Here is a 26,985-nt window from a genome sequence, read left to right as displayed (position 1 = left end):
TTACAGTTTACCCACCTCATCTCATTTGTTCGTGACCCTGTGGTGAGGTGCATTATGTTTTATCTTAGGTTACAAGCAAGTGGCCCACGTGGACTGGAAGCCAGGCTTCCTTCCACATGCCTCACTGCTTCTCAGCGTTATAGATCCTACCTGCACTCAGAACAGCCCCCAAAATCCTCATCACTGTACTTACCACACAGTGATGGAAACGTGTATGTGGTTCATTCCTCCCCTTCCCTGCCAGGCCACTGCCTCTAGTAGTTTGTGAAATCCTTAAGTGCAGGAACCAGGTCTTTCATCTCTGGGTCTCTACCACCTTCTGGGCACAGAGTACGTACTTTAAAATGTGCCTTAATGCATGGGTGCATGTGAACACCAACTTGGAGCTCACACAGGACAGGGGCTGAGTGAAGCTGCAAGTGAGAATTGAGGGGTTTATGATGTATTGACATCATTCATTAGATTGTTTGTTCTGTGAGGCCAGGGTCCATGTCTGACTTGAGTTTGTATCTCCCAAGATATGCCAGGCACATAGTAAGTGGTCAATGCACTTCTTAAGAATCCATTCATTCATTCATCAAATATTTACTGAGAGCCTCTGTGTGTAGTCACCATAAAGGAGATGGGGCAGGGGTGTGGTTACCTGTAGGTGTTCCAGACAGACAAGACAAAACAGCTTTTGACTCTTCTCTGAATTACTCTGGAAGGCTTCCTAGAGGAGGTGAGATTTCCCAAGGGCACTTTTGATCAAAATGACCTAGGCGTGTGTGGTCTTGAAATGAATCCAGAGTGCTATAAAGACGGCCCTCTGGATCCATGGGCTTCACATCCCCAGGTTCAACCAACCATGGATCTGGGGGAAAAAAATTCCAGAAATTTCCAAAAAGCGAAACTTGAATTTGCCACGCACCGGTAACTATTTATGCAGCATTTACCTTTCGTTTACAACTATTTACACAGCAGTTACATAGCACTTACAATGTATTAGGTATTATAAGTAATCCAGAGATGATTTAAAGTGTGTTACATTTTATGCGAATACTATGCCATTTTGTATAAGAGACTTCAGCATCCACAGATTTGGGTATCCCTGGGGGTCCTGGAACCAACCCCTGGGGAAACTGAGGGACGACTGTAATCCCTTATTTTGCCAATGCCCTTCCTTGCTCAATGTGGGTCTTGAGAGAGACACTTCTACTAAACATTTTGACCTTCCTAGAAACAGATTCTCTGTGGAGAGAGAGGATCAGGGAAGGACTCTAGAAATACTGTCCTTTCCCTGTGCTCAGGCCTAGATCAGCTCTAGTCAGGTTGACCAGATAAATGCTTACATTAATTCTTTCTGGGAGCCAGAAGATGACACAGAAATGACCAGGAACATTTCCCTAAGGGAAGCCACAGAGTGCCACGTAATCCAGTCACCTCCATTAGGGGTTGGAGAGAGGGGTACATGTGTGATTCAACCTCTTTGGTGAAACCTTGATTTTGTCTGGAGGTGAGGGCTGGGTCGTATGCAGAGATATTGGGGCAGGGCTGGAGCCTTTGGAGACGGCTCTTTGGAGCAGGCATTCGTTGTGGAACTGAGAGGAGGGGGTTAGGTGACAGCATGCGTGTGCCCCACTTTAGGCAAACTCAATTTAGGAGAATCTGTGCTTTTGAAAGGAATGGTTCTTGGCCTGACAAAACAATTCCCCATGGAGTTCCTTAAAGAGTAAGTACTGAAAATAGGATCTAATTTACAAAGAACTAAAGTATACACAAACTTGGGAAACATATCTCTTGCCAAAAGACATATACATCTCTAGGTAGATTCATAGAATCCTAGAAACCAAAGAAGGCTCCAGAGCTCAGCCGGGCCCTGCCTACTGACTGCCTCCAGGCAATCAGCATCTAGTGGCATCCACTGTATACAGAGCTCCACCCTAGGACTCAGGAACACACTGCAGAGTTCTTATCATTTACAAAACTGGAGAGCTTACAGCCTCTTGGCAACAGAGTCTAGTGCGATCAGGAGTTTTAGTTGATGGTGAGAGAAATCCAGATCAAACTGGCAGAAGCACCAAAGGGCATCTGTAACCCCCAGGGCCAGCACTGTGGGTGTGTGACCTGTGCAGTCATACAGGTCCCTGCACGCAGAAAGGCCCCTTATTTGGTTTAATGCATTGCTGTCACTGTCTTGAAATTCATAATTTTTTAATAGGGGCTCCTGGGTTAATTTTGCACTTATGTAGCTGCAAATTGTGTGGCTGGTCCTGATGGCATCCACAACTGAGAATCCCAGGGCTGTCAGTGACCAGAGGCGCTCATGCAGCACAATGTATTCTCCCTCCTCCCCCCCCCCTTCTCCTCCCTGACCCCTTTCTGCTTCTTTTCTTGCTCTCCCTCTCCTGGCTCTGCCTCCCTCTGTGTGGTGGTTTACTTTTCTTCTAGGAGGTCACACTTCCCCTCTGCATCCAGGAAAGATGGCTGCTGGTGCTCCAGGCTGACATGACCCCAGTTTAGCACCTCAACCTCCAGATACCAATCCCAGAGAAAGGCCCTGTGGCAGAGCCTGGCTAGCTGGTCACCAAGCCTGCTTCTTCCTTCTCTTGGGATCACAACTAGATGGCATTCAGCCTCCCCTGCCATGTCAGTGAGTCTGGCCAATGGAATGTGAGCAGATGTGGAAGGCTCCACTTCTCATTTGGTCCATAAAAACCTCCCCAAAGTGATTCTCTGTCCTCTTTTCCCATTTTCTAGCTGAACAGAGAGGGTTCTGAGGCTCCCAAAGAGAGGAGAGCCACAGGATGAAAGGAGCCTGGGTCCCTGAATGACCACATGGAAGGCCACATTGGACTTACGTGAATTACAAATACACATTTATTTGTTAAACCACTGAGATTTGGGGGTTTTCTTTGCGGACGCTAGGGTTACTGATCTGTGACCAACACACACTGTGATAGCACCTGCTTGGGATGCATGCCACCCTTGGACCAGTTACCATTGCTGGTGATTCATGAGCCCACCTGAGGGCCTGAAGCACAAGAATGCAGCTCCACTAGGATCACATGAAGTGAAAAGGGGGGCTGCTGTTGCTAAAAGAAAGCGGATGGGAAAATACGTAAGATGTTCTTGCAAAAAAACAGCTTCCAGGGCTTCCCTGGTGGTGCAGTGGTTGAGAGTCCGCCTGCCGATGCAGGGGACACGGGTTCGTGCCCCGGTCCGCGAAGATCCCACATGCCGCGGGGCGGCTGGGCCCGTGAGCCATGGCCACTGAGCCTGCGCGTCCAGAGCTGTGGTCCGCAGTGGGAGAGGCCACAACAGTGAGAGGCCCGCGTACTTTAAAAAAAAAAAACAAAACAGCTTCCAAAGTTTACTCTAGCTGTGAATGAGAGCAACCTAATATCTCAGAGACCCATTCTTTGCAAATTTGAATAGCTTATATTAAAACGGCTTTCCTTGTTACTGACTCTTGTAAGATCATTTTAGTTCTTTCAAAGAACTTAATATTACCTTCAATCCCATACTGAGGTAATTCAGAGTCCCGCCTCCCACTTTATTCTTGTTTCAAGGGCCACATATAAGGTTCCAGCTGAAGGGCTCATGCATGAGAAAGTTAGAAAGTTCCTTCGCTTATCTAACCTTCTGTTGACATAGTAATCTTCTGCCCTATGTACACAGGAAAAAATAAAGCGATAACCACTGCTCTTTGTCACTCATATGAAGACAGCTCCCTGTTATCTGCTTTCTGAGGAACTTTTCATTTTGGTTGGTTTTTTTCTCTGTCACTTCATCTTCTCTTAAAAGGTTTCCTATCTTTTACCCATGAACAGACTTTGTTCTGGGGAGGACAAAGGAGTTTAATAGTGCAAATAAAACTGTTTGGACTTTTGGGCTGCCAGAAATTCTGGATAATGGTTCTCCCAAAATGGTTCTCCCACTTATGTCTTTGCAAATCACTCAGCTCTCTGAGGCTCCTGTTTCTCCTGTAAGCATGGTTACCCTGCCTACCTCCCAAGATTGTGGAGAGGTTAAAATAACATCAAATGCTTTGCAAACTATAAAAGAACTTTCAAATGTAAGATCTGACAGGTGTTCATGACAGTCTTCCCTTCAATTAGCACAAATACCAGAAAGTTGATGGGAGACACTGAAGAGTAGTTGTCGCCTTCCTGCCTCTGGAATAACCAGATCCGGTCCTTTAATCATTGTTCTTGAGCCCAATTTCCCCAATCTTTTAGATCTGTGGTTCTCAAGCTTGGCTGCACATCAGATCACCCAGGAAGCTTTTAAATACTCTGGCACCCAGCTGCACTCGAGAGCAAGTAAATCAGAAACTCGGGATGGGAGCCAGGCATCAGTTTTTCTAAAGCTCTCCAGGTGAGTCCATTGTGCAGCCAAGGCTGAGAACCACTGTTTTAGGTTACTCTTTCTGGGGGACTCAGGAAATTCTCTGTTGTCACATCTTGAATCTATCTGAATTTACCACATGCCTGAATGGTTTCATCTCAATAGAGGATGGATGTGCACTTTGGAGAAATTACCATGACCTATGTTATCTTATGTTAGAGACAGATGGTTGCAAGGTTGCTTATCCATAGATGTTTATCATCTTTGCTTAGCAGCATCAGGAGATGCTTGGAGATGAGATGAGATGTATCTTGTAAAGAGTGCTGCAAATACCATTTTATAGCAGCTGGAAAGATGGAGAAGATGACGGAATCAGCACTGTTTCTTATAAACCTGGAAGAATACAATTGTGTAGGATGACAATTATCTGGTGTCTGTTGTAGAAACTATTCATGTGGCTGTATGAGAGAGAGAGAGAGAGAGAGAGAGAGAGAGAGAGAGAGAGAGAGTTGGAATCTAGTAGGCGGGAGGGAGTGGCTGGGGAGCGGAGCTACTGACCCTTTCTTCTCTTCTTGTGACTAGTGTCATGACCATGAGGCAGCTGGCAAAGGTGAATGGGAGGGTGGGGCTGCTGTCACTGGTGTCACACTCTGATCCACTGGGCAGTCTTCAGACACAAGCCAGTCCTGGGAACCAAGCTCCTCATGTGCAGAAGGTCCCATGAAGGCCCCCTGGTGGTCATGGGAGGCTCAGCTAGAGGGCCCATCCAGCTGGCTGCCGGGTCCCCACGGGTGAGCAGTGCACTGGTCCTCCCAGCCCCACGCAGCCAGGGCACCCCCATCGGCAAGTTTGGGCAGCATCCCATCCTCTCCCAGCTGCACAAGTGCGGCATCTACCGTGTCATCTACAAGCTGTGTGACCTTGGCCGGTTATTCACCCTGGTTGAGTCTCAGTTTTCTCATTTGAGTAGTAATATTTCCATGACGTTGTTGTGGTGGGATGAGTTGAGATTAAGGCACACGAAGCGCCTGCAACCAGAAGGGGGTTATTCCCTGCATCCCACCCCACGTGTTCAGAGGCTCCTTGCTGGGACATGTGGCACGTGTGTGCTCTTGCTCTGCACCTGCTCACCTAACCTCTGGGTCCCCAGGGCCCGTCGCCACGGCATAGGTTCTGTTCTCCAGCTCTGTTCTGGGAGCCTCCTCTTAACAGCACATCACATTTTCTTCCTTCCGTCCACTTTCTCATTTGACCTTCACACCAACCCTGGGAGGTAGACAAGCCAGCAGCACTGTTTCCAGTATCCCCGGGACCTCAGTGACTTGGCCAACTTCAAATGGCAAACTACCGCCAAGGGCAGCAAGGAAACCACCTGCCTGCCATCTTGGGACACTTACAGCGTGTGCCAGGCACCAGCACCTCACTGACCCTCACAAATGACACAGCCAGATAGGCACCTTTCTTCCCACTTTATGGATTAGGAGGCAGAGTTTTAGATCGTTCATGACGTTTCCAAGGTCATACCAGAACGTGAACCCCTTTCTCATCGGCTGCAGAGGCCTCCCGCCTCTGTGGCAGTGACTTTAATCTACTTCTCTGGATTCCTGGAAAACTGATTCTTTCTCAGCAGGATCCCACCCGCCAGGAACAATGTAGCAAGCTCAGAGCTGCCAGAAGCACAGCCCTGGACACTTCAGTAACCTCTTCTCTTTGCCTGGAGACACTTCTGCTTAGAATTTGTCTGATGCTGAATAACACAGAATGTGTACTCTCACGACTCAGTCCTTTGGTGGTCAAAATCAGTTAATCGTCAGAAAAGTAACCACCCAGCCTTGTTCTCACAGCAGTGTTTCAAGGGAGGAGAAACATAGATTCCCTCTTTCCTTGACCTTGCCTGTTCATATACATAGTTATTAGCCCTGGAAATCTATATTTTTAAATGCTTTTCAAGTGGTTCTAATGATCAGTCAGAATTTTCAGACTTCAGGTCCTGACCTATGGAGTGGTTTATGAAATCAATGTGTTGGACTGTGACCAGGAACTTTTAGAAGACAAACAATCAGTAGAAATGTGCACTACACGTAAGAATAAGTATTACTTCATGAAACTTTTGCCTTGGTTATGCATCTGTGTATATATGTATATGCATACGTATATGTATACTGGGTCACAACGTAACATGTATTTCTGTGGGTCAGCAAAAGCTTTTGGGAAACTCCAGCTATTTGGTGTTCATAATCTGTTTGCCATTAGGATTAATTATATTAACAGTTCTCCCAGGACACTTTATACTCTTAAAATCTATTAAAGAGCCCAAAGAGCTGTGTTTACATGGATTATATCTATCAATATTTACTTTATTAGACACTAAATTGAAAAGTATAATGCTTTACTAATTGATTTAAAATAACTAGAAACTCATTACATATTAGCATGAATAACATATTTTTAATTACACATTTTTTAAATAGGAAGAAGAGTGGCATTGTTTTACGTTTTTGCACATATCTTTAACGTCTGGAATGATGGACACACCCTAAGGTGACCCCAATGAGTCAAGCAAATGAGGGAGAAACTGTTACTTGCTTCCTTTTTTATTGAGGTATATAGTCGATGTACAATATGACATAAGTTTCAGGGGTACAACCTAGTGATTCACAAGTTTTAAAGGTTATACTCCATTTATTGTTACTTGCTTCTTGCCAAAAGAATCTGGCAAAGGTGAGGATATAGTCACTCCCGTGATTACACTGCTATACAAGACTCCATCATAGCAGACTGAAGGTTTTTTTTTTTTAATATTTATTTATTTATTTGGCTGTGCCAGGTCTTAGTTGTGGCATGCGGGATCTGCAGTTGCAGAATGCGGGATCTAGTTCCCTGACCAGGGTTAGAACCCGGGCCCCCTGCGTTGGGAGTGCAGAGTCTTAACCACTGGACGTCCAGGGAAATACCTGGAGTAAGATTTTCCTGCTGGCTTTGGAGAAGTGAGCTGCAGTGTTGTGAGAGGCAAGGACCAATGCTGTCACGTGCCAAGGACTTGTGGGGTAGCCTCTGGTTGCTGAGAGCAGTCCCTGGCCAACAGTGAGCCAGGGACTTTGGTGCTACAAATTTTGCCAACTGCATTCGGCCAGTAACCAACGAACTTGATTGAGGATCCCCGAGCCTCAGGTAAGATTGCACCTCTGGGTAATGTCTTGATTTTGGCCTTGTGAGACCCTGAGCAAAGACCCTGAGAAGCTCACGTGAACCCAGACTCCTGACTCCTGGAAACTGATAAATGCGTGTTGTTTTAAGTTGCTATGGTTGTGGATATCTGTTACACAGTAATGGGAAACTAATGCAGATCACTCCTTATATCAGCTTCTGCATTCAATCTGTTGTGGTAAGTTGTCTAAATTGAAGTATATGAAGAAAATCCAGCCTCACACAGACATATAGTTAGAAAAGGGAAACATTTTTTTTCTTTTTTTTTTTGGCTGTGTCTGGTCTTCATTGCTGCACGAGGGCTTTCTCTAGTTGCAGCAAGCGGGGGCTACTCTTCATTGCAGTGCGTGGGCTTCTCGTTGTGATGGCTTCTCATTGCGGAGCACGGGCTCTAGGCGCACGGGCTTCAGTAGTTGTGGCGCACGGGCTCAGTAGTTGTGGCTCGCGGGCTCTACAGCACAGGCTCTGTAGTTGTGGCGCATGGGCTTAGTTGCTCCACGGCATGTGGGATCTTCCCGGACCAGGGATCGAACCCATGTCCCCTGCATTGGCAGGCAGATTCTTAACCGCTGCGCCACCAGGGAAGTCCCAGAAAAGGGGGACAATATTTTAATAGCTTTTTCAGGTCCTGGTGGGAGAGGGGAATGGGGAGTTATTGTTTCATGGGAATGCAGTTTCAGTATGAGATGATGAAAAAGTTCTGGAGATGGAGGGTGGTGATAAATGCATAACAATGTAAATGTACTTAATGCCACTCAACTATACATTTAATAATGGTTGATAAATTTTATGTTATGCATATTTTGTCATGCATATTTTACAGTTAAAAACAAATAAATTGCCCACAATTCAGATAACAAAAATGTTAGCTGCAATGTGGAACCTGAAATCGTATCAATTTTCATACTCTGTTATGCTAAAATCCATTAGCCTATCTTGCACTTTAAATGGCTCTTTTACCCATGCATGACTTTGTAACATCATGCACCAATTATCTGAAAAATACTGGTCTACTGAATTACACAGATCTTCAAAAAGTTAACTCAATTATACAATGTTTAAAAATCCATATTCATTAATATCACTATTAATCTCATCAGAAAAGTTATTAAGTTTGGGGAAACTGTCAAACCCATGATGTGAGAAAAAGGAGGAAAATGAGTAGTGGATACAGGTTTTCTAAAATTCTGATTTTTTACTCATATTTTGTCAGTGGCAACAAATACAGTCAGATTATTTCCTTGAAGTGACAAGCTCGCTTCATTCATTTAAGAGAAAACATCTGCCAAATACTCAAGGCTGGGTAACCATGTTTGTCAGTCCTTCCCTGAAGTAAGTGTGGTGTTCCGTGAAAAAGCAGCTATTTCAGCTTGAAACTCAAACAAACACACAGTGCTTTTCCCTGAGAAAACATTGTCCTTCAGCACGCAGAAGTGCTTTATGTGCAGTTCCCATTTTGTCACACAGAATATTAAAAAGATGAATACTCAAGGATGGAGATTTAATAAAATTAATGCTTTTTACTGCCTCATCAAGAGCATTCTTTTTGAAACCGGCTTTCTTTCTTTCTTTTTCTTTTTACTGTGAGCACATGACAGCAAAGAACACAATGACTATTATTAGCACAGTTTGGTACCATTGCCTTGATTCATGCTAAGTTATCAGCAGAAAACTGCTGGTAAGTAAAAACCCACTGCTGCTTTTGTACTATCAGTGCAAATGTTAACACAGTGAAAAAGTAAAATAACCTCTTAGTACTTTTATGAAAATGTTTGATCTCTCAGAGCCCCTGAAAGCGCCTTGGACTCTGTAAGTCCACAGACCACACTTTGAGCTCAGCTTTTCTGCTTGAACCTCCCCTGCTCCTCCACCCTAGAACCAGTGCCCGTCCCCAGAGGAAATGCTCCAAACCGACCAACACCTTGTGTTTCTCAAATTAACATCTGACGTGGCTCTAGCAGCAAGTATTCTGCTCCTATCTCTTGCAATCAGTATTCTTTCTAAAACATAGATTTGTTGTTCTCTTGCTTCAAAACCACTAAAAAGTATAAGATAAAAATGGCATCATGAAATCAATGGGAAAGGATAGATTATTAAATAAACGGTGTCAGGACATTTGGGTAAACATTTTGGAAAGATTTCTTAAATTCTCATCCAGTATATATCACAATAAGTCCAAACTGATTACTGATCAAAATATTTGAAATTAAACCATAAACTAAGAATAAAGATAATATGTTTTTGAACACAACATGTGAAAAGTTTTTCTACTTAAACATACAAAAGCAGAATCCAATGGGAAGACCTAGCTTCCAAAGGCCATAGCAAAGTCCATTGAGAAAAGGGTGAGGAAATGGGAGGCACAAAGAGGTGCTTTACCTCCCAATACCCATCCCAAGTCCCTCAGGGCCAAGAGGAGTGAGCTGAGGGGGGGCACCCCAACCTGACCACCTAGCTTTCTTTGATGCCATAGACCTTGGTCCGCAAACACTCTGCTTTGTGGCCTTGGCTGGGCACAGGCCATTTTTCCCAGTGGCTCTGCTGCTGTATGACAGATCAAAGTCACTGGCTCTCAGCTAAAGTATGAAAGACCAAGTTCTTCAAACAAACAGTGGTTTAGGGCTGTATAATGTATGAAATGTTGGACTGTAGGAAAACTGAATGTTGCTACAGTCTAAGCTCTTGACAGTGACTGGTTTTTATTAGGCAGTGAGATGTTTTTATTTTCTATGCATTTTTAAGTTTGGTAATCCATCACACATGTATTGAGGCTCTAAAAGGGCAAAGCACTGTACTAGCTGCACAGTCCCTGTGCCAATTACAGCACCTGAGATATTATTTGATTGATGATTCATTCAACATATTTTGGAATTAGTTGTCATATTGAGTGCCTACTATTTGCTATGTATTCTTAGACATTTTAAAAATAAAGCAGGAAAGGGACATGGGAAGCATCAGGGCAGGGAGCTGACATTTTTAGGTAGGGTTCTATAGAGTTTTATCCATTTTCCAAAGATGGTCACAACCATATCACCCATCCAGCATGCTGTTTTACAAAGTGGTCTCGTCACACACCATCAAGAAATAGAGTCTAATTCCCCTCCCTTTGAAGTAGGCTGACTATAGTGACTTGATCAATAGAATAAAGCAAAAGTGACATCCTGGAACTTCCGAAGGTAGTCATCACAAGCCTTGTAGCTTCTGCCTGGAATGCCTGACCTTGGAACACTCTCTCTCCCTCAGAAATAAGCCACTATGCTGTGAAAAGCTCAAGTCTCATGGACAGGCCACATGTTGGTTGACAGCCCCAGATGAGCTCCCAGATGACAGCCAGCCTCAACAGTCAGCCATGTGAGGGAGCCATCTTCGTGGTCCAGCCCAATCATGCTTTCAGACGACTACAGCCCCAACTGAAATCTGACTGCAGCCACATAAAAGACCTGCTCCATTTCATAGCTCAATCTTGTACCACTAATATACGTCTGTCAAATGTAAATGGCTGGGACAGGCTGGGAGGCATCCACCTCCATAAAGTAAATTAAGTGAAGGGATTCTGGAAGGAATATGAGAAAGGTCACTATGGTCCTTGGGGAATCATGGGGGAGAAGCGCCTGAGCATGAGGGGCACTGAGTCTAAGGGGAGGCATCAGAGCTCAAAGACAAAGAGACTCCTCGGCTTTGTCCTGGGCAACTGTTCGTCCTTTGCCCCCCCAGCAGTGTCTGGACTTCCTGGCACTTTGGAGCTCCCATTCTTGGTACTAGCACAAAGCTCATCACAGCACTTTTTTTTTTTTTTAACATCTTTGTTGGAGTCTGATTGCTTTACAATGGTGTGTTAGTTTCTGCTGTATAACAAAGTGAACCATCTATACATATACATATATCCCCATATCTCCTCCCTCTTGTGTCTCCCTCCCACCCTCCCTATCCCATCCCTCTAGGTGGTCACAAAGCACCGAGCTGATCTCCCTGTGCTATGCAGCTGCTTCCCACTAGCTATCTATTTTACATTTGGTAGTGTATGTATGTCCATGCCACTCTCTCACTTCGTCCCAGCTTACCCTTCCCTCTCCCCGTGTCCTCAAGTCCATTCCCCACGTCTGTGTCTTTATTCCTGTCCTGCCCCTAGGTTCCTCAGAACCAATTTTTTTTTTAGGTTCCATATATATGTGTTAGCATACGGTATTTGTTTTTCTCTTTCTGACTTACTTCACTCTGTATTACAATCTCTAGGTCCATCCACCTCACTATAAATAACTCAATTTCGTTTCTTTTTATGGCTGAGTAATATTCCACTGTATATACGTGCCACATCTTCTTTATCCATTCACCTGTCAATGGACATTTAGGTTGCTTCCATGTCCTGGCTATTGTAAATAGTACTGCAGTGAACATTGTGGTACATGACTCTTTTTGAATTAAGGTTTTCTCAGGGTATATGCCCAGTAGTGGGATTGCTGGGTCATATGCTAGTTCTATTTTTAGTTTTTTAAGGAACCTCCATACTGTTCTCCATAGTGGCTGTATCAATTTACATTCCCACCAACAGTGCAAGAGGGTTCCCTTTTCTCCACATCCTCTCCAGCATTTATTGTTTGTAGATTTTTTGATGATGGCCGTTCTGACCGGTGTGAGGTGATACCTCATTGTAGTTTTGATGTGCATTTCTCTAATGATTCGTGATGTTGAGCATCCTTTCATGTGTTTGTTGGCAATCTACATCTTCTTCGGAGAAATGTCTATTTAGGTCTTCTGCCCATTTTTGGAATGGGATTTTGCTTTTTGATATTAAGCTGCATAAGTTGCTTGTATATTTCGGAGATTAATCCTTTGTCAGTTGCTTCGTTTGCAAACATTTTCTCCCATTCTGAGGGTTGTCTTTTCATCTTGTTTATGGTTTCCTTTGCTGTGCAAAAGCTTTTAAGTTTCATTAGGTCCCATTTGTTTATTTTTGTTTTTATTTCCATTTCTCTAGGAGGTGGGTCAAAAAGGATCTTGCTGTGATGTATGTCATAGAGTGTTCTTCCTATGTTTTCCTCTAAGAGTTTTATTGTGTCTGGCCTTATATTTAGGTCTTTAATCCATTTTGAGCTTATTTTTGTGTATGGTGTTAGGAAGTATTCTAATTTCATTCTTTTACATGTAGCTGTCCAGTTTTCCCAGCACCACTTATTGAAGAGGCTGTCTTTTCTCCATTGTACATTCTTGCCTCCTTTATTAAAGATAAGGTGACCCTATGTGTGTGGGTTTTTCTCTGGGCTTTCTATCCTGTTCCATTGATTTATATTTGTTTCTGTGCTAGTACCATATTGTCTTGATTACTGTAGCTTTGTAGTATAGTCTGAAGTCCAGAAGCCTGATTCCTCCAGCTCAGTTTTTCTTTCTCAAGATTGCTTTGGCTATTTGGGGTCTTTTGTGTTCCCTTACAAATTGTGCAATTTTTTGTTCTAGTTCTGTGAAAAATGCCGTTGGTAGTTTGATAGGTATTGCACTGAATCTGTAGATTGCTTTGGGTATAATCATTTTCACAATGTTGATTCTTCCAATCCAAGAACATGGTATATCTCTCCATCTGTTTGAATCATCTTTAATTTCTTTCATCAGTGTCTTATAGCATATAGGTCTTTTGTCTCCTTAGGTAGGTTTATTACTAGCTATTTTATTCTTTTTGTTGCAATGGTAAATGAGAGCATTTCCTTAATGTCCCTTTCAGATTTTTCATCATTAGTGTATAGCAATGCAGGAGATTTCTGTGCATTAATATTATATCCTGCCACTCTACCAAATTCATTGATTAGCTCTAGTAGTTTTCTGGTAGCATCCTGAGGATTCTCAAGTATAGTATCATGTCATTTGCAAACAGTGACAGTTTTACTTCTTATTTTCCAATTTGTATTCCTTTTATTTCTTTTTCTTCTCTGACTGCTGTGGCTAGAACTTCCAAAACTATGTTGAATAATAGTGCTGAGAGTGGGCAACCTTGTCTTGTTCCTGGTCTTAGAGTAAATGGTTTCAGCTTTTCACCATTGAGAATGATGTTGGCTGTGGGTTTGCCATATATGGCCTTTATTATGTTGAGGTAAGTTCCCTCTATGCCTACTTTCTGGAGAATTTTTATCATAAATGGGTGTTGAATTGTGTCGAAAGCTTTTTCTGCATCTATTGAGATTATCATATGGTTTTTCTCCTTCAATTTGTTAATATGGTGTATCACATTGATTGACTGATTTGTATATATTGAAGAATCCTTGCATTCCTGGGATAAATCCCACTTGAGCATGGTGCATGATCCTTTTAATGTGCTATTGTGTTCCTTTTGCTAGTATGTTGTTGAGGATTTTTGCATCTATGTTCATCAGTGATATTGTCCTGTAGTTTTCTTTTTTTGTGACATCTTTGTTTGGTTTTAGTATCAGGGTGATGGTGGCCTCATAGAATGAGTTTGGGACTGTTCCTCCCTCTGCTATATTTTGGAAGAGTTTGAGAAGGATAGGTGTTTGCTCTTCTCTAATGTTTGATAGAATTCACCTGTGAAGCCATCTTGTCCTGGGCTTTTGTTTGTTGGAAGATTTTTAATCACAGTTTCAATTTCAGTGCTTGTGATTGGTCTGTTTACATTTTCTATTTCTTCTCAGTTCAGTCTCAGAAGGTTGTGCTTTTCTAAGAATTTCTCCATTTCTTCCAAGTTGCCCATTTTATTGGCATATAGTTGCTTGTAGTAATCTCTCATGATCCTTTGTATTTCTGCAGTGTCAGTTGTTACTTCTCCTTTTTCATTTCTACTTCTGTTGATTTGAGTCTTCTCCCTTTTTTTCTTGATGAGTTTGGCTAATGGTTTATCAATTTTGTTTATCTTCTCAAAGAACCAGCTTTTAGTTTTATTGATCTTTGCTATTGTTTCTTTCATTTCATTTTCATTTATTTCTGACCTGATCTTTATGATTTCTTTCCTTCTGCTAACTTTGGGTTTTGTTGTTGTTGTTCTTCTTCTTTTTCTAATTGCTTTATGTGTAAGGTTAGGTTGTTTACTTGAGATTTTTCTTGTTTCTTGAGGTAAGATTGTATTGCTATAAACTTCCCTCCTAGAACTGCTTTTGCTGCATCCCAAAGGTTTTGGGTCAAATCACTGTCATTTGATTCTAGGTATTTTTTGATTTCTCCTTTGATTTCTTCAGCGATGTCTTGGTAATTTAGTAGCCTATTGTTTAGCCTCCGTGTGTGTGTATTTTTTTACAGTTTTTTTTCCTGTTATTGATATCTAGTCTCATGGTGCTGTGGTCGGAAAAGATACTTGATATGATTTCAATTTTCTTAAATTTACCAAGGCTTGATTTGTGTCCCAAGATATGATCTATCCTGGAGAATGTTCCATGAGCACTTGAGAAGAAAGTGTATTCTGTTGTTTTTCGATGGAATGTCCTATAAATATCAATTAAGTCCATCTTGCTTAATGTGTCATTTAAAGCTTATGTTTCCTTACTTATTTTCATTTTGGATGATCTGTCCATTGATGAAAGTGGGGTGTTAAAGTCCCCTACTGTTATTGTGTTACTGTCGATTTCCCTTTTATGGCCGTTAACATTTGCCTTATGTATTGAGGTGCTCCTATGTTGGGTGCATAAATATTTATAATTGTTATATCTTCTTCTTGGATTGATCCCTTGATCATTATGTACTGTCCTTCTCTGTCTCTTGTAATAGTCTTTATTTTAAAGTCCATTTTGTCTGATATGAGAATTGCTACTCCAGCTTTCTTTTGATTTCCATTTGCATGGAATATCTTTTTCCATCCCCTCACTTTCAGTTGTATGTGTCCCCAGGTCTGAAGTGGGTCTCTTGTAGACAGCATATATATGGGTCTTGTTTTTGTATCCATTTAGCCAGTCTGTGTCTTTTGGTTGGAGCATTTAATCCATTTACATTTAAGATAATTATCAATATGTATGTTCCTATTACCATTTTCTTAATTGTTTTGGGTTTGTTATTGTAGGTCTTTTCCTTCTCTTGTGTTTCCTGCCTAGAGAAGTTCCTTTAGCATTTGTTGTAAAGCTGGTTTGGTGGTGCTGAATTCTCTTAGCTCTTGCTTGTCCATAAATGTTTCAATTTCTCCATTGAATCTGAATGAGGTCCTTGCTGGGTAGAGTAATCTTGGTTGTAGGTTTTTCCCTTTCATCACTTTAAATACGTCCTGCCACTCCCTTCTGGCTTGTAGACTTTCTGCTGAAAGATCAGCTGTTAACCTTATGGGGATTCCCTTGTGTGTTATTTGTTGCTTTCCCCATGGTGTTTTCAATATTTTTTCTTTGTATTTAATTTTTGATAGTTTGATTAATGTGTGTCTTGACATGTTTCTCCTTAGATTTATCCTGTATGTAACTCTCTGTGCTTCCTGAACTTGACTATTTCCTTTCACATGTTAGGGAAGTTTTCAACTATAATCTCTTCAAATATTTTCTCAGACCTTTTTTATTCTCTTCTTCTTCTGGGACCCCTATAATTCAAATGTTGATATATTTAATGTTGTCCCAGAGGTCTCTGAGACTGTCCTCAATTCTTTTCATTCTTTTTTCTTTATTCTGCTCTGTGGTAGTTATTTCCACTATTTTATCTTCCAGGTCACTTATCTGTTCTTCTGCCTCATTTATTCTGCTATTGATTCCTTCTAGAGAATTTATAATTTCATTTATTGCGTTGTTCATCATTGTTTGTTTGCTCTGTAGTTCTTCTAGGTCCTTGTTAAATGTTTCTTTTAATTTCTCCATTCTATTTCCAAGATTTTGGATCATCTTTACTATCATTACCCTTAATTCTTTTTCAGGCAGGCTGCCTATATTTCTTCTTCATTTTTTTGGTCTGGTGGGTTTTTACCTTGCTCCTTCATCTGCGGCTTATTTCTCTGTATTCTCATTTTGCTTAACTTACTGCATTTGGGGTCTCCTTTTCACAGGGTGCAGGTTCATAGTTCCTATTGTTTTTGGTGTCTGCCCCCAGTGGGTAAGGTTGGTTCTGGGGCTTGTGTAGGCTTCCTGGTGGAGGGGCCGTTTGATCCAGCAATTCCACTCCTGGGTAGATATCTTAATAAATCCCATACTTAGACCAGCTGGCAATGGATTTTGGAATGTAGTCTGCAGTCTTCCAGTCCCTCAATGACCTGGATGCCAGAGGCCCACGGTTCTGGAATCATCCTCAGGAGTCTCTCACATGCCACGTATCAAGCAAACCTCAATCCTCTTGGACACTTGGCCCCCACAAAACTCCGAGTCACAGTGAGGTGGGGCCTCTCCCAGGAGCACGGTCAGATGGTGGAAAAGTGGATCCAGTGCAGAAGTTGTGCTGGCATGGAACTGCCAAACCAGAGCCGGACAGTCCGGGCAATGAACTCTCATCACACCATTTGTCATGTGATTCTCCTCTTTTTGCCCTCCACCCCCACCCCATCTCCTTGTCCTGTGTCATTTATTCTCATAGTACCTCCATGAGACACAGGGGCTGGGGGGAGGCGGGAGGTAGAAAGAGAAGGTAACTAAAGCATGGAGAGTTCAAGGGTACTGGCCAAAATTACATAGTTCAGGTCTCCCAAGTCCAGAAGGAGATGTCTTCATCCTATGTGGGTCAGGTTATGGATCACCCTCAGCTAAGGAAGTATGTGCTCTTTCTTAGATGTCATGACCACACAGGGTAAACAGGCTTGAAACATCTTAGGAGGCAGTAGGGCCACATGTATCATCCATCCTCAGGTTGCCTGGATTACTTGGAATTTGTTGGTGGTCATTTGTTCATCTCAAGAGGTCCATAAATAACAAAAATTATACCCAACAGAGGAAGTTGTTTTTAATGGGTTGGAGTGAGGCACTGATGTCTCTGTTTATTCCAAGTTTCCCTAGTGGTTTGATGGCTTGTGAATCACTGCTGTAGTCTCGATTCTTTTTTTAAAATTAATTAATTAATTTATTTATTTATGGCTTTGTTGGGTCTTCGTTTCTGTGCGAGGGCTTTCTCTAGTTGTGGCAAGCGGGGGCCACTCTTCATCGCGGTGCGCGGGCCTCTCACTATCGCGGCCTCTCTTGTTGTGGAGCACAGGCTCCAGACGCACAGGCTCAGTAATTGTGGCTCACGGGCACAGCTGCTCCACGGCATGTGGGATCTTCCCATACCAGGGCTCGAACCCGTGTCCCCTGCATTGGCAGGCAGATTCTCAACCACTGTGCCACCAGGGAAGCCCTGTAGTCTCGATTCTTGCTACCTAAAGTGCAGTAGTCAGACCACCATCAGAGACATCATCTGAGAGCTTGCTAGATATGCAGAATCTTGAGCTCCATCTTGAGACCTGCATTTAAGATCCCTAGACGAGTAATATTTTAAGTTTGAGAAGCACTGACTTAGAGGAAGTGGTTCTCAACTTTGGCTGCACATTGAAATCACCTGAGAGCTCTAAAATATATTGATGCCTGGGTCCAGCTGCAGAAGAGCCTAGCTTAATTCATTGGTTTCAGGTGTGGCCTGTTGGGGATGAGTTTTAAAATATTCCCCAGGTGATTCTAATGTTCAGTCAAGCACTGATAAAGAAATCGGGACCTAAAAGCTGTAGTCCCCTCAAATCCCAGAGGGGCTGGACTGTTGTAGGAGTCATTATGATCCTGGAACAGAACAGAATGCCCAGATCACAGAACCAGAGAGAGAGAGAGAAAGAGAGAGAGAGAGAGAATGTAAAGACTCCATCTGGTCCACCTTCTTCCTCCTACAGCCTCTGCTTTCCCTATTAGAAATTGTGAATTTCATTTAAGAAGAGTGTCAGCAGAGAATCAGATAGTAGTAAAGGTGCTCTGGGTTTTTATTTCTAGCACTGCCAGCTCTGAGTGAATCACTCAGTCCTGAACTCACAACCATTCTGAATTTGTTTCTTCAGCTGAAAAATGGAGATGATGGTATCAACAAATGTTATCAATGACATAAACAGTGCTCTGCTAATTCTATACAAGGCATTTAAAAATCTAATCCATGGGATGGCTTTTTTAAATGACCACCTCTATAACGTATTTATAGCATACTCAATTTAGAAAATCAGAATAAAAATATAAACCCCTCAATTTATGGAATATGCCAGTTTCCCAGTTCACAGCATGTATGTGAACACCCTGGAATACAGAGGGGCTGGACATATACGTTGTTCTCTATCCCTGTATCTCTACAATCCCAATCATACTTTACACTCACACTCTAGATATTCTTTCTCCCCTCTCTATGTTGGTTTCTACTTTCCTAGTCAGCAATTGCTAAAAAAGAAAAGTAAGAAAGCCTAGGACAACAGAACTGCCCAAAGCTTGCTTCGTTTTTACAAGAATATTGTGCCCCATTAGTTGGAAAATACAGTAGCTTAATTTTGTATTTTAATCAATGTCACCATCATACTTGTGCCTATGCTAACAAGGAAATATTATGAACTTGAGTTTTGTTTCTACTTTCACCAAAACCGGGTATTTGGACCCAGGAATATTAGAAATTCTACTCAGATTATTTTAGATCTCAGGCAGAAGTTTCTAATATTAGTTTTCAGATGAAGAAACTAAAAGAGGAGTAAAAAAAAAAAAAAACAACGAAAGCTGAGAGGGGTAAAATGTCTTTTGCATGTGGAAGGACAGTGTTTTTCCCTCATTGTCCCCGGATGGGAAATTGGATTGTTTCCAATCTCTGCCTATTATAAGTAACACTGCTGTGAACATTCACATATAAGTCTTTGTGTATACATATATTTATGTTTTTCTTGGATGGGTATATAGGAATAGAATTGCTGGGCCCAATGGTAAGTTTATGTTTAATTATTTAAGAAAATGCCAAACTGTTTTCTAAAGTGGCTGCACAGTTTCACATTCCCACCAGCAAAATATGAGGGTTCTAGTTTCTCCCTTTCCTCACCAGCCAACCCTTGGTATCATCAATCTTTTTTATGATAGTCATTCTAGTGGCTGTGTAGTGACATCTCAATGTTTTCATTTGCATTCCCCTAAAAGCTAATGTTGTAAAGCATCTTTTATGTACATATTAGCCACTGTATTTTTTTTTTGTTAAAGGTCTATTCAAATATTTCATTCATTTAAAAAACTGGATTATTTGTTTTCTTATTATGAAATTTGTAAAAAACAAGTTGTAAGAGTTCTTTATATATTCAGATATAAGTCCTCTATCAGATATATGATTTACAAATATTTTCTCCCAGTCTGTGGCTTGTCTTTTCATTTCCTTAATGGTGTCTTTTAAAGAGCAGTTGTTTTTAATTTTTATGAAGTCAAATTTATTCATTTTTCTTTTATGTATCATGTTTTTCTTGTCATATCCAACAAATATTTATCCAATTCAGTCACGAAAGTTTTTTCCTTGTCATCTTCTAGAAGTTTTACAGTTTTAGGTCTTATATTTAAACTTATAATCCATTTTCAGTTAAATTTTGCATATGGCATGAGGTAAGGATTTAAGCTTTGTTTTGTTTTGTTGTTTGCACATGGATATTGTCCCAGAACCATCTGTTGAAAACATGTCATTTCTCCCATTGAATTACCTTGGCATGCTTGTCAAAAATCAACTGACCATAAATGTAAGGGTTTATTCTTGGACTCAATTCTGTTTCATTGATCTATATGTCTATCCTTATGCCAGTACCACACTATCTTGATTACTGTTGCTTCATAAGTTTTAAAATCAAATAGTCCTCAATCTTTGTTCTTTTTCAAGGTCATATTAACTATTCTAGGTCCTTTGAAATTCCATACAAATTTTAGGATCAGCTTGTCAATTTATACAAAAAATCTTGCTGGAACCTTAGTAGGGATTGCATTGAATCTATAGATCAAATTGGGAAGAATGGCCATTTTAACAATATTGAGTCTTCTAATCTATGAACATAGAATATCTCAATTTATTTAGATCTTCTTTCATTTCTTTCAGAAATGCATGTCTTGTACTTCTTTTGTTAAGTTTATTCCTATATATTTTATTCTTTCTGATGCTAATGGGAATGGAATTGTTTTTTTAATTTTATTGTTGTACAATTCATTGCTAACATATAGAAATACAATTGATTTTTTTATATTGATCTTGCTAAACTTGTTTATTCCAGTAGTTTACTTATTTCTTTAGATTACTTAGGATTGTCTATATTCAGGAACATGTACACAAATAAAGTTTTAGGTCTTTCTTTCCAATATGCATGACTTAATTTTCTTGCTTCACTGCACTAGCTAGAACCACAAGCACATATTGAAATGTGAGACATCTTTGCTTTTTTCTCAACCTCAGGGGAGAAAGCATTTTTGCGGGGGAAACATTGTCTTTCCTCAAAAAGTATGATTAAGCATGTAGATACCTTTTATCAGGTTGAGGCAGTTCCCTTCTATCCCTAGTGTGTTGAAAGGGTTTATCATTAATAGGTGTTGGATTTCATCAAATTCTTTTTCTGTGTCTACTGGCATGATAATCTGGTTTTTGTTGTTTATTTAATATGGTATATTGCATTAATTGATTTGAGGGTACTAAACCTACATTCCTGGAACACAGTGTATAATCCTTTTTAAATACTGTTGGATTCAGTTTCCTAGTATTTCATTAAGAAATTTTGTGTATACATTCATGAGGAATAATTGCTCTGCAATTTTCTTGTGATGTGTTTGACTGATTTTGATACCTGGGTGATAGTGGTCTCATAAGTGCATTGGGAACTGTTTCTCTTTTATTTTCTGAAAACGTTTTCGTAGGACTGGTAATCTTTCTTCATTAAATGTTAGGTAGAATTCACCAGGGAAGCCATCTGGGCCTGCACTTTTCCTTGTGAGAAGATTTTTAATTACCAATTCATTTTCTATACTTGCTATTGTTCTAGTCAGATTTTCTATTTTCTTTTGACTTAGTTATCTGCATCTTGATAAAAATTTCTCCATTTAAACTGTCTAATTTGTTGGCACAAAGTCATTCATAATATTCTCATAATACTTTTAGTTTCTATATGGTCAGTAATCATGCCCTATCTTTCATTCCTTATTTTGTGTTTTTTCTCTCCTTTCTTTCTTGATCAGAAGAGCTAAAGGTTTATGCATTTTGCTGCTCAAAAATCAGTTTGTTGTTTCAAATAAATGACCTTTGGTTTCACTGATTTTCTATACTTTTTTTTGGTTTTTATTTCATTAATGTTTGGCTTTGATCTTTATCATTTTCTTCTTTCTGCTTGCCTAGGGTTATTTGCTCTTTTTGTTTTAGTTTCCTTAGTTAAAAGCTTAGATTGTTGACTTGACACCTGTTGCTTTTCTAATATAGGCATTTAAAGCTATCAGTTTCCCTCTTAGCATTGCTTTAGCTGCAGTCCATAAATTTTGATATTCTTTTAAGCTTAAAATAATTTCTAATTTCCCTTGTGATTTTATTTTTGACCCATGGGTTATTTTATAGTGTGTTTTAAAATTTCCAAATATTTGGAGATCCCCTAAATTTCTTTCTATTGTTGATTTTTCTAATTTAATTCTATTGTGATCAGAGAAACATACTTTGAGTGGTTTCAATCCTTTTACATTTATGGAGAATAATTTATGAGCTTGTATTCTGTTGCTGTGGGTGAAGTGTTATATAGATATATTTTTATGTCAAGCTGGTTGATAGTGTTGTTCAAGCCTTCTATATCCTTACTGATTTTCTGTCTTTTTCCATCAATTATTAAAAGTAGGATACTGATATTTCCCAACAATTTGAACCGTCTATTTCTCCTTTCAATTCTGTAAGTTGTTGTTTCATGTATCTTGGGGCTTGTTATTAGGTGTATTAGTTTCCTGGGCTGTCATAACAAATTATCAAAAACTAAGTGGCTTAAAACAACAGAAATTTATTCTCTCACAGTTCTGGAAGCTAGAAGTCCAAAATCAGACTTGGCAGAGCCAATATTCCCTCTGCAGACTCTAGGGATGAACCTTACCTTGCCTCTTCAAGCCTCTCGTGCCCCCACATGTTCCTTAGCTTGGGCACAGCATAACTCCTATTGCTGCCTTGGCAGTCACATGGTCTTCTTCCTTATTCATTTATGTATTCCTTCTCCTCTTCTTATAACACCACCAGTCATTGGATTTAGGTCCCTCCCCCTAACCCATTCCAGTATGATCTTAAATAATTACATCTGCAAAGACTCTGTTTCCAAGTAAGGTCACATTCTGAGGTTCTGGGTGGACCTGAATTTTGGGGAGGATACTATTCAACCCACTTCAGTGTGAATACATTTATAATTGTTGTATCTTCCAGATATATATTGATGCTTTTATCATAATGAAATGTCCCCCTTTGTCTCTAGCAATATTTCTAAAAATCTAATTTGTGTTTTATAAGCTTCATAAAATCAATTAAAAGGCATTATATTGTAGCACTATTTACAATAGCCAGGACATGGAAGCAACCTAAGTGTCCATCGACAGATGAATGGATAAAGATGTGGCACATATATACAATGGAATATTACTCAGCCATAAAAAGAAATGAAATTGAGTTATTTGTAGTGAAGTGGATGGACCTAGAGTCTGTCATACGGAGTGAAGTAATTCAGAAAGAGAAAAACAAATACTGTATGCTAACACATATATATGGAATCTAAAAAAAAAAATGGTTCTGAAGAACTTAGGGGCAGGACAGGAATAAAGATGCAAACGCAGAGAATAGACTTGAGGACACAGGGAGGGGGAAGGGTAACCTGGGATGAAGTGAGAAAGTGACATTGACATATATACACTACCAAATGTAAAGAGCTAGTGGGAAGCAGCCACATAGCACAAGGAGATCAGCTTGGTGCTTTGTGACCACCTAGAGGGATGGGATAAAGGAGGGTGGGAGGGAGATGCAAGAGGGAGGGGATATGGGGATATATGTATACGTATAGCTGATTCACTTTGTTATACAGCAGAAACTAACATAACATTGTAAAGCAATTATGCTCCAAAAAAGATGTTAAAAGAAATAAAAAATTTAAAAAAAAGAGGCATTCTATATCCTTTCATATTCTAGAAGAGATTATTATATATATTATGAAACTCACTTATTCCCTGAAAACCTTAAAGAAAAACTAAGTAGAAAATCTGCCTATCAACTTTTTAATAACATTTATAACTTCTATCATGAATAGTCATCTATATGAGTTTTTTCTTAACTTCTTGAGTCAATCTTGGCAATTTAGAGGTAGTACAGTACAGTGTAGTGTTTCTCAATATAAGTTCTATCTACCTTTTGGATGGGTCAATTCTTTATTGTTCAGGACCATCCTCACACTACAGGACATTTAACATTTTGGGTCTTTATTCACTAAATGCCAGTAACTTTCCTCAGTCTTTATAAACACTAAATCACACCCCCTATGCATTTCCATATGTTCCTTGGGGAGTCATTTGAGAACCAAAGACATAGTAGTTTAGAAAGTGCACTACAGAGCCAGACTTCTTGGGTTTGAGTACAAGCTCTGACACTACTGAACAAAACTTAATTAAGTTACTTGACATCTCTGTATCTCAGTTTCTTTATCTGTAAAATCAGAATAGTAATGATACCTATTTAATTATTATTGTGATGATTAGATTGACAGATGTAAAGTTCTTAAAACAATGGTACATAGTAAGTGTTTGATATTAGCAAGTAGTATTCCACAAATCTGTCATCTCAACAAGTTTTTATGTGACAGGGCATTTTTGAAATATTAAGTTTTTTTCACCTGTTAGTTCATTTTTTTCCTTATCCCTCCTCCCATATTCCTTTTAAGCAGCTAGGCAGTTGCGAGCTTGTTGTTTTAGGGAAGGGATAAACTAGGGTAGTAAACAGAAAAAAAGAAGTCTTCTTGAACTTGATTTCTAAAAATGTAAGCCATTACGGAAATAGAGAAGGTTCCATATATAGATAAAATATTTGGGAGAAATATAACTGGAAAGAACTAGACTCAATCTCACCTCCCTAGAACCCCACCCTGAGCTACACCAAGACTAGAAAGAAATTCCCCCAGACTAAGGAAGAAGAGGATATTGTGGGGAAGTAATAAGAATACAGACATTGATAAATCCCCAAAAGACAGGCCCTGTATCCTGATTCACAGAGTACCAGGGAAGTAGTAAAAATACACACAAATATGAGTAACCTAAGGCAGGGGAAAAGAGAAGCTGTGCTCTGAGCCTTGCAGTAGTCACACGATATCAGAGAAGAAATGACTGGGAGGGGAGATTATGCTGACCAGGCTTTAAAGAGGCTTGCATTTAGTACCCCTGCAAGGCAGTGAGGAGCAGAATTATGCCCATGCTCCTACATGTGACGTGGATGCAACAGGGAGAGAGCCACCATACCTGAAAGGACTAGGCAGACAGGAATGAAGACATCTCAGTCGCAGATAGTATGGATCAATGACTGAGGACCACACTGAATGATGGACATCTCAGAAGATACCTGTGTGAACAGATAACATTGAGGACCAGGTGAGTATCTTCCCCTCACCCATTCCTTGGAAACACAAAGACCACCTCCCACCTCCTCACCCCTCTGCCTGTCCCCTTCCTTGACTCAAAGGAAGAAATTCCAAAGTGGCTGAGATCAGGTTTTCATCCTCTCCAATAAGCTAGGGCTTCAAGAAGAAAATGAGATGAATTATAGAAAAATAAACTTACATTTCCTGTGTAACTGTGTTGTGGACAGATCAATACTCACACCTTAGCATAGTGTTGTTCATATTATTCTCTTTAAGTGTTTAGAGCTATGTATCTATTGATCTATATACCCCTGTTTTACTTTTGTTTGTATTTTCTTTTTTTTTAGTAGGTTTGTCAAGGTTTGACCATTTTATTGGCATTTTTCAAAATTTCAGCTCTTGGATTAACCTACAGTCTATTTTTCCTGTCTCTTAAAAGTCGCTAAAGGTTTTATCTTTACTATTTTTTTCTCCTATATTCCTTTCAGTTGTGTTTTAGTTGTTCTTTTTCTAATTTCTTGACTTGAAAGTTCATTTCTTTCATTTTTAAAATAAAAATATTTACTCTAATGAATTAGCTTCTGACTTAGGGGGATACTGTTTTCTGGAATTTGAAAGTTATGTAGAATTAAAATATATGATACAATGGTGTGAAAGTCAGGAGGAGGGTAAAGGAGTCAAAGTGTTCTAAGATCCTTCCCTCATCTAAGTAGAAGTTAAAAGTGCCAACTAACATGAGTCTTTGATAAATCAAGGATGTATGTTATCATTTATAGGATAACCAATATTAAAAGAAACCCAAATTAAAGGAAAAAATGAAATATAAAATATATTTAAAAGAAGGCAAAAAGGAAAAAAATACAGAGTAAGTGGGAGAAATAGAAAGTACATAGTATAATGGTAGGTGTAACAAAAATATACCAGTAATTATATTAATTCTTAATGGCCAGATTTTTTAAAAATGAAGTGTCAGACTGGATGAGAAAATAAAACCCAACTATATGCTGTTTAAAAGAGACATCTAAAATTAAAAATACAGAAAATTTGAAAGTAAAAGAATGGAAAAAAACATACCAAACAAACATGAACCCCTAATTCCCCCCCAAAAGCTGGTGTAGCTATATTATTAGCAGTTAAAACTGACTTTAAGGTAACAAATATTACTTGAGATAAAGAAAGTAAATCCATAATAATAAAAGGTAAAATTCACCAGAAGAGTTAATAATACAAAATTTAAATATACCTAATAACACAGCTTCAAAATATAAGAAGCAAACATTGCAAAAAAGTACAAGAAATAGACAAATCCACAATCATAATGAAAGATTTTAAAACACCTTTTGTAATTGGTAGAAAAAGCAGATGAGGAGCTTCCCTGGTGGCGCAGTGGTTGAGAGTCTGCTTGCCAACGCAGGGTTCGTGCCCTGGTCCAGGAGGATTCCACATGCCATGGAGCGGCTGGGCCCGTGAGCCATGGCCGCTGAGCCTGCGCGTCCGAAGCCTGTGCTCCGCAACGGGTGAGGCCACAACAGTGAGAGGCCCGCGTACTGCAAAAAAAAAAAAAAAAAAGAAAAAGCAGATGAAATATCAGTAAGACAATAAATGATTTGAACAACCAAATTAAATGTGTTAGACAAGGATACGTTATATTAAAGTATAATAACAACAACCCTAGAATCTCAGCAGTTTGAACACACATTGTGTTTAACACAAACAACACTGTGTGTATCACATTGTGCGTACCTTACAATTTAGCAATTTCATTCTTAGATATGTAATCTAAAGAAATTTACACATGAGCACCAGGAAAAATGTATAACATATTCATAGTATAATTGTTTGTAATAAAAAAAAAATCAGATATCCTAAATGTCCATTCATGGGACAATGGATAAATTATGCTTTATTCAAACAATGAAATATTATACAGTAGTATAAACTTATGAAATACAGCTATATGAAAAGATAGATAAATCATAGAAACAAAATAT

The 26,985-nt window shown here is 39.8% G+C and overlaps 1 long non-coding RNA gene across 1 annotated transcript in view; it reads right to left on the bottom strand.

The window, feature by feature from the left end:
• Window positions 1-859: 859 nt before the first annotated feature.
• LOC111184705 (uncharacterized) overlaps window positions 860-26,985 on the bottom strand; it is a 34,206-nt gene continuing 8,080 nt past the window's right edge. The window contains exons 2-4 of the long non-coding RNA XR_002647354.2: window positions 26,332-26,541; window positions 24,876-24,975; window positions 860-8,164 (exon numbers count right to left, since the gene is read on the bottom strand). This is a non-coding gene — a long non-coding RNA (uncharacterized LOC111184705). The remainder of the gene's footprint in view (window positions 8,165-24,875; window positions 24,976-26,331; window positions 26,542-26,985) is intronic.

Source organism: Delphinapterus leucas, chromosome 1 (genome assembly GCF_059928025.1).
Source record: "Delphinapterus leucas isolate spDelLeu-1000000601 "Yukka" chromosome 1, BTC_Dleu_Yukka2, whole genome shotgun sequence".
Taxonomy (NCBI): Eukaryota; Metazoa; Chordata; class Mammalia; order Artiodactyla; family Monodontidae; genus Delphinapterus; species Delphinapterus leucas.
This window is presented reverse-complemented; position numbering and strand designations above follow the sequence as displayed.